The sequence below is a fragment of the Emydura macquarii genome, unplaced genomic scaffold (genome assembly GCF_026122565.2).
Source record: "Emydura macquarii macquarii isolate MOO-44397 ecotype Brisbane River unplaced genomic scaffold, CSIRO-AGI_Emac_v2 contig_3122, whole genome shotgun sequence".
Classification (NCBI taxonomy): Eukaryota; Metazoa; Chordata; order Testudines; family Chelidae; genus Emydura; species Emydura macquarii.
The window spans coordinates 5,305,064-5,313,870 of record NW_027133259.1 but is presented as its reverse complement, the minus strand read 5'-3'; positions in this window follow the sequence as shown (position 1 = coordinate 5,313,870).

The window sequence follows — 8,807 nt, the reverse complement described above, 5'->3', positions numbered from 1 at the left end:
AGGAGGGACCTGCTCTGGGATTGAATTAGCATTAATTCAGAGGCTGTTTCTGTAGGACCCGTTTCATTTGTTGAAGGTGTGCAATGAATGAGGCTGGGGATTGCAGGAAGAGAAGGAAAGAGCTCAGAGTGAAGGCAGTTGAATGCTGCCCATGAGAAGTAGGTTCTATCCCTGCCTGTGCCAGAGTTTCTGTGTGATGCTGGGCAAGTCAGTTAAGCCTAGCTTGTCACAGGTGGTCATTGTGTGTTCCTCATTTCCTGGGTCCCTGACTTGAGACCGTGGGGCTGACTTGCAGACATGCTGAGCACTCTCAGCTGCAACTGAAGTCAGTGGGAGCTGTGCTTTGAGCAATATGAAGTGGTACATAATGACACACAGTTGATATAGGGTGTCCCGTAGTGGACACTTGGGACCTTAAATCTCTGTGCCTCAGTTCCCCAGCTGTAAAATGGGGATGATAATGCCTCCTCCCTCCAGGAGTGTTGTTAAAATAGATGAAAGGTTATGAAGCACTCAGATGTTATACTGTTGTGTGCCATAACATAGCCCATGAGGAAATTGATACTTCTGTTTTAGGGGCAGAGTTTGGCTAGTGTTCAGTGAGTAAGACCTGGACTACACATTGAGCAATGAGGATAAAACAAAACATTGAACAGCAGTTCAGTGGCCATTATCTGTCCTATGCACTGGATGAAGCATGCCTGTGGAAAACATAGTATGGGATCAAGTCGCTAAAGACTATCATCATGCATATGCACAAGGGGGCTGAATTGAATTTTCACAGGAAACCTTAATTCTGGCATTTTCTGATTTTTGAGTGCTGGACTTTGTGACCATAATGTTTGGGGGGTTTTTTAAACAAAGTTTTTGTTTGCATCATTGGAGTATAGGCTAAGTTCCTGGCTCATTCTTGGCTTTTTGACTGCAGATAGCTGCATATCCAATAAATAGTGAAGGCTTTTTGCAACCAGAACATAACAAAATCAACAGGGTGACTCTAATCCTATAGTTGCATCCATGTCACTTGGAATACAATGGTTCAGTTTCTCTGAAGTACTTTGATACTTCAAGAAAAGGCTTTGAGGCAAAGTAAACCACTAGATTAAATGTTCATGGGTTATAAAGCCAAACTGGACCATGGTGATCATCTGGTCTGACTTCCTGTATAACACAGGCCTGCATTAATACCTGTTGGAACTGTAGTAGATGTTCCTGAACTGTCGCACATGTACACTAATGGTACATGAGTTTGTTGGAAAAGGCATGCTTCTCAAAGGAGGCTGTGGAATCCCTGTCACTGGAGATTTTTAAGAAAAGGTTGGACAAACCTCTGTCAGCGAAGGTCTAGGTTTACTTGGTTGTGCCTCAGCGCAGGGGGCTGGGGTTGATGACTTTTCAAGTTCCCTTCCAGCCCTACATTTCTATGATTCTGTGCTGTGATAAGGATGGTCTGTCCCCTTGAAGGGGTAGAGGGGCCTCAGGCCAGCCAGTCCATGTTATGTTACATGGTCTCTTTAAGGAAACAGGTATTGAAGGGAACAGCAGACTAGTGGGGGAAAAAAGGAGCTCTCTTTAATGTGATAAAACCCAGCTGTTAGGTGATTTCCAGGAAGATTAAAAGGAAGAGTGCAGACAGCCTGGAGAAGAGAATTGCAGGGGAGAATCAAGTCTGGAGAAAAACTCCCTGGTGTGGGAACCAAAACCAGCAGGGGAAGCCTACCTCAGTCAAGCCATGGCCACAAGAAGGAGGGTGAGGGAGACCTTGAGCCAAGGGGATTAAGTGTCTGGGTCCAAGGACCAAGGGAGTCTCCATGGGGTAGGGCTGGAACTTGGATACTGGGGGGCTGGAGAAGCCTGCTTGAATCGCAGCATACCCCCATGGAGGAGGGCTGTGGAATCCCTTAACCAGAGTGAAGGAGTTGTGAGAGCAGGGCAGGAAGAGACCTGTGGGAAAGACTCCAGAGAACCCAAGAGCTACAATGGAACTGGCTGAGCTCCATGGCGCAGAAGGAACCGGGAACTTGGAGCCTTGGAACAAGGTTGAAATGGAGCTGAAGCAGCCTGATGCCCAGGTAAAACACCTCACTCTCTGCCAAGACTCCCCACATCTCTATGCCCCTGCCCTGGGAGTCTCTCACACCAACCCCCAGAGTCCTCCCTGCCCCTTCTTTTTCTCTAGATTCCATCCCAGAAAAGCCCCCTGCACTCCATCCAGAATCCCGTCTCTCAGTCTAACCTTATTAGAGCTGGACGGAAAACTCTTCTCTCATTTTGTGAAACTTCGTGATTTCCAAAAAAAATTTCCATTCTGCATCAGGATGGAACCAGAGACCTTTCGAAGCTGTTCAGGAAAATTCAGCGAGCGTGCAAAAGAGAGAGACCCATCCAACCCAAAGTAGCCAATAGCCTGCTGGTGAGAGCACTCAACTGAATCAGACAGCAGTGCGAATGGTCTCCCACACCACAGCTGTGCGCTCTGACTACCAGGCTGCTCTAAGGTGGGGTTCTTTCTCTCTCTGGTTTTGACCAGAAATTCTACCCTAGACCTGAGAAACCTTTTGTGATGAAAGTTTCATCGAAACCAGTAGGTTCTTGCTAAATTTCAGCGTTGACAAGTGGTCATTTTTCAGCCAGCTCTAATCCTCATGTCCTCCCACCCAGAGTCCCCCAGCCAAACTTCCTTCATATCTGATTTCCCTCGGGTAGATCTCCCCCAACTAAATTCAAAACTTATTTTATGATGAGTCCATAAATGCTTAAGCTTATTGAGGCCTAAAATAAACACACAAGATGGAGGAATTTGCTTGCGGTACTTCAAACATCCTTTTAAAAAAAACAAAAAACGTAATGTGACCCAATAAAGTTTGGGTACCACTAAACTAGAGCATATCTTTTATAGAGAAACATCAATCTTGATATAAAAATTCCTTGTGATGGAGAATCCACCAAAACCCTTGGTAAGTTGTTCCAGTGGCTAAATTACCTTTACTATTAAAAATGTGTGCCTTTTTTCTAGTTTAAATTTGTCTAGCTTCAATTTTCAGCTATTACATCTTGTGCCTTTGTTTGCTACACTGAAGAGCCCTTTTTTATCAAATTTTGTTTTCCATATAGGTAGCTACAGACTTATCAAGTCACTCCTTAATATTATTCCTTTCGACTACTTCCTTGCTTTATGCCCTATTCTATCATTTAAATCCCTTCTTTATTGTCTCATTCAGCACTTGTACTCCAACTAGCTTAGAGTTTTTTGTCTGCTTCCCTCTGTCGAATTTGGAATAACATCTCTAAGGTAAATACAGTACAGAGCCTTTGAAGCATCTGCTAAGATGAGGGAAGGGTTAGCATATAACTTCCCAACTCATTCAAGAGAGAGCATAGTCCAGTGGGCTAGTACACTAGACTGGGAATGTGGAGAGCTATGTTTTGTTCATAACTCTGCCCTCTGTTTGATATGTGACCATGGACAGGTCAATTTAACCTCTCTTGTGCCTCCATTTTCACATCTGTAAAATGGGGATAATGATACTTGCTCTCCTCTGTAATGTCTAAGATCTTGGAAGGAAGAGCTCTATGTAAGTGCAAGGAATTATTATTTGGGGGGGAATAAATGTAAACCTGGAAAGTGAAACATTCAGGAAGCTTTCCAGAGTCTGGAAATGTCAAAAGAATTTTACTGTAGAAATATATGGTGCAAAATACAGTATGGGTCTGCTGCTGAGAGGTGCTGAGCACCAGCAACTTGCATTGACTTCCATGCAATTTGCACATGTTCAGTTTCTTTCAGGATTTGGCCCTCAGTGAGGGGATCCTGGATTCATAGAGTTTAAAGCCAGAAAGAACCCACCTGATCATCTAGTGTGACCTGCGCATCACAGGCCACTCAATTACTCCTGACTGAGCCCAATAACCTGGGTTAGACTAAAATATTACATTTCTTGGCTATGAGGTTGTAGGATGCAATGGGAAAACTGTCGGACAGAAAGAAGGCGGGGAGGAAAGGCCTTGGGAAGAGAGGAGGTTTGTAAATGTTATCTGGATTAAGACTGGAAATAAGGATGAACCATCTCAAATTGTTTTTTAGCTGAGGTCAATAATTGGCAATGGCATCACTTGTTTGTTAAAGGGTATAAATAGTAGACTTTTAAAGGGTTCATGGCTAATGCTTGGCTGGCCACACTGGAGCCAACCAATATGGGTCTAAGCACCTCTGGGGTTATCCTGTTTGTAAGTATCTTCATCAAATGCTTATAAATGGTTTGTTACTGTTTGGATGTAGTAAATTGCTTATTAGTTAGGCTTTTTAGGCATGTTCAGAGCAATTGTATGAGTACCATTTGGCCTTTGGATTTAATAAAGGAATTTATGGTTAAATTAGTGTTCACTGGTTTCCCATACTACTATTAATAATTTCAAACATCATTAATAATACCGGCAGAGGTGCTGTTTGTTAAAACAGCTGGTCACACAGAAAACAGAGTTTGTGGTGCCGTTACGGGTTTTGTTCCTCTTTGTCACAAGAGAAGAGTGTCGTTTTTGGTCAGGAGAGCGGTGCTGTCTCATGTAAAAATTTCCTACACCTGGGGTTTATATGTGGGAGTGTTTGGGGGGAGACATCTTGATGTTTACAAAGTCAGCAAAGGGGAAAGAGAGAGGATGTGGCTTCTCTATTTGTAGCATTACATTTAATTGTTATAAGAAAACACACAATTGACTTTTCATGATTTTGTAGTGGAAAAAGTATTATTCCAATAATGGAGACCTTGAATGCTAACACGCAGCCCACAATGAATTTGTACAGTTTAGCTATACGCTTTCCTGTTTCCTCTTTTCAGGAAATTGCTCAAAGCAATTTAAAGGTGAGACTAAGGTTTCATATAAAACACAATGGTTGTTTGCCACACTGACCACAGGAGGTCACCACTCGAGCAGAAAGTGGCAGCCTTTTTGTAAAGCTGGGCTCATCTGATTTGTACTGAGAAAGTAGGACAGTCAGCTAGTTATCTTAGGTGCCTGTACATGTACACAAGAAACCTGGGAAACAAGCCGGAAGAATTGGAAGTCCTGGCACAGTCAAGGAACTATGCTGTGATTGGAATAACAGGGTATTGGTGGGGTAACTCACATGCTTGGAGCACTGTCCTGGATTGGTATAAACTGTTCAGGAAGGACAGATGGAGGAAAAGGTGGAGGAGTTGCACTGTATGTAAGAGAGCAATATGACTGCTCAGAGCTACAGTAGGAAAATGGAGAAAAGCCTGTTGAGAGTCTCTGGGTTAAGTTTAGAGGCGAGAGCAACAAGGGTGATGTTGTGGTGGGCGTCTGCTCTAGAGCAGGAGGATGAGGTAGATGAGGTTTTCTTCAGACAACTAATGAAAGTTCCAGATCACAGGCCCTGGTTCTCATGGGGGACTTCAATCACCCTGACATCTGCTGGGAGAGCAATACAGCAGAGCACAGACGATCCAGGGTTTTTGGAGAGTGTTGGGGACAACTTCCTGGTACAAGTTCTGAAGGAAACAGCTAGGGGTTGTGCTCCCCTTGACCTGCTGCTCACAAACAGGGAAGATTTGGTAAAGAAGTGGAAGTGCATGGTGACCTGGGCAGCAGTGACCATGAGATGGTCGAGTTCAGGATCCTGACAAAAGGAAGTAAGGAGAACAGCAGAATATGGACCCTGGACTTCAGAAAAGCAGCCTTTGACTCGCTTAGGGAGCTGATGGACAGAATCCTCTGGGAGGCTAAGACGAGGGGGAAGGAAGTCCAGGGGAGCTGGCTGTATTTTAAAAAAACCTTATTGAGGGCACAGGAACAAATCATCCTGATGTGCAGAAAGAATAGCAACTATGGCAGGCGACCAGCTTGGCTTAACAAAGAAGTCTTCCGTGAGCTTAAACATAAAAAGGAAGCTTACAAGAAGTGGAAGCTTGGTCAGATGACCAGGAACGAGTATAAAAATACTGTTTGAGCATTCAGGAATGAAATCAGGAAGGCCAAAGCACAGTTGGAGTTGCTGCTAGCAAGGGACATGAAGGGTAACAAGAAGGGTTTCTACAGGTATGTTAGCAACAAGAAGAAGGTCAGGGAAAGTGTGGGCCCCTGACTGAATGGGGGAGGCAACCTAGTGACAGATGATGTGGAAAAAGCTGAAGTGCTCAATGCTTTTTTTGCCTCTGTCTTCACAGACAAGGTCAGCTCCCAGACTGCTGCACTGGGCAGCACAGAATGGGGAGGAGCTGAGCAGCCCTCAGTGCTGAAAGAACAGGTTCAGGACTATTTAGAAAGGCTGGACATGCACAAGTCCATGGGGCCAGATGCAATGCATCCAAGGGTGCTGAGGGAGTTGACTGATGTGATTGCAGAGCCATTGGCCATTATCTTTGAAAACTCGTGGCGATTGGGGGAGGTCCTGGATGATTGGAAAAAGGCAAATATAGTGCCCATCTTCAGAAAAGGGAAGAAGGAGGATCGGGGGAACTAGAAACCGGTCAGCCTCACCTCAGTCCCTGGAAAAATCATGGAGCAGGTCCTCAAGGAATCCATTTTGAAGCACTTGGAAGAGAGGAAGGTGATCAGAAACTGTCAGCATGGATTCACCAAGAGCAAGTCATGCCTGACCAACCTGATTGCCTTCTATGATGAAATGACTGGCTCTGTGGATGTGGGGAAAGCGGTGGACATGATATAACTTGACTTTAGCAAAGCTTTAGATATGGTCTCTCACAGTATTCTTGTCAGCAAGTTACAGAAGTATGGGTGTGATGAATGGACCATAAGGTGAACAGAAAACTGGCTAGATCATCGGCTTCAATGGGAACGATCAACCTCTTGATGTCTAATTGGCAGCCGGTAACAAGTGGAGTGCCCCTGGAATCAGTGCCAGGGCCGGTTTTGTTGAACATCTTCATTAATGATCTGGAGAATGGGATGGATTGCACCCTCAACAAGTTCACAGATGACAATAAGCTGGGGGGGGGGGGGAGCGGTAGATTCCCTGAAGGATAAGGGTAGGATACAGAGTGACCTAGACAAATTGGAGGATTGGGCCAGAAAAAATCTGATGAGGTTCAACAAGGACAAGTGAAGAGTCCTGCGCTTCAGACAGAAGAATCCCATGTACTGCTACAGACTGGGGACCAATGGGCTAGGCAGCAGTTCTGCAGAAAAGGACCTGGGGGTTACAGTGGACAAGAAACTGGATATAAGTCAACAGTGCGCCCTTATTGCCAAGAAGTCTAATGGCACACTGGGCTATATTAGTAGGAGCATTGCCAGCAGATCAAGGGAAGTTATTATTCCCCTCTATTCGGCACTGGTGAGGCCACATTTGGAGTATTGTGTCCAGTTTCAGGCCCCCCACTACAGGAAGGATGTGGACAAATTGGAGAGAGTCCAGCAGAGGGCAACAAAAATGATTAGGGGGCTGGAGTACAGGACTTATATGAAGAGATTGAGGGAATTGTGCTTGTTTAGTCTGCAGAAGAGAAGAATGAAGGGGGTTTTGATAGCGGCCTTCAACTACCTGAAAGGGGGTTCCATGGAGGATGGAGCTAGGCTGTTTTCAGTGGTGGCAGATGACAGAACAAGGAGCAATGGTCTCAAGCTGCAGTGGGGGAGGTCTAGATTGGATATTAAGAAAACCTTTTTCATTAGGAGGGTGGTGAAGCACTGGAATGGGTTATATAGAGAGGTGGGAATCTCCATCCTTAGAAGTTTTTAAGGCCCGGCTTGACAAAGCCCTGGCTGGGATGATTTAGCTGAGATGGGTCCTGCTTTTAGCAGGGGGTTGGACTAGATGAGCTCCTGAGATTCCTTCCAACCCTCATCTTCTATCATTCTATGAGATAAATTTTTTTTTTTTAGTCTTAAACTTTTTTCCCTCCTAGTGCTAGTTAAATTTCCCTTGCTGTATACAAATGGCAAAAAATCGCTCTTCATTTGGCAGCCTGAATTTGGCAGTATCAGCCTGAAGTCTAACAAGACCATTAAATTATGAACCTGTATCTCTCATGGAAGTCAAGGGCAACACTATAATCCTTGCCAGTTCTCCAGCCAGGGAGGAAACCACCCACAACTCTTGGCTGAACTTGAAACAGACTTTTCCATTGGGGATGGCTCCGAATGCAGCTACTTACAATGTCTGAGGATGTCCCACTGTGCAGAGAGTGAGTGAATCGGGACAGCTCACTGGCACAGTCCCATCCCTGATATCCTTTAGACATGCATTCCCTTTTGTTAAAATCGTTACATGCCAAATCTCCTTAATCTATTTGCTTTTCTGCAGTTCTTTGGAGACTTAAAATCCCAGGGGATACACAATGACCTCACTCTACAGCATACTGTCTTCACCTGTTCTGTTTTGCTTGCAGACACAGTCACAAAAGTCTCATCTGATGATCCTGATCAGTGGCACAGGAATTGCTTGCAGATTTATTCTGTGTATATTCTTTCTGACTAACACCCAGCAATTTTAGACCTCTTGCAACATATGCCAGATGAGAACAATCAAGTCCTTAAACTCACTAGGCAAGTCTATTACAGCTGTGTACCTTCCCACTAAATGGGAAAAGCACATAGTCTAGGTAGGAGGTTGAAACCGCCCAGTTCTTTCAAGTACTGTAAATAATTGCTGCCTACTCTTTGAACCATTCAAGTTCAAAGAGATCACTCCACCTGAGCAGCCTCAATACCTAGTCCAAAGAGGTCTATTTGGAACCAGTTTGGGGCAGCAACGATTTGCACGGATCTGCAACCGAATAAGAATCACAACCAGGACAGATAAATATTTAGAGAGCAAGAGAGAGATA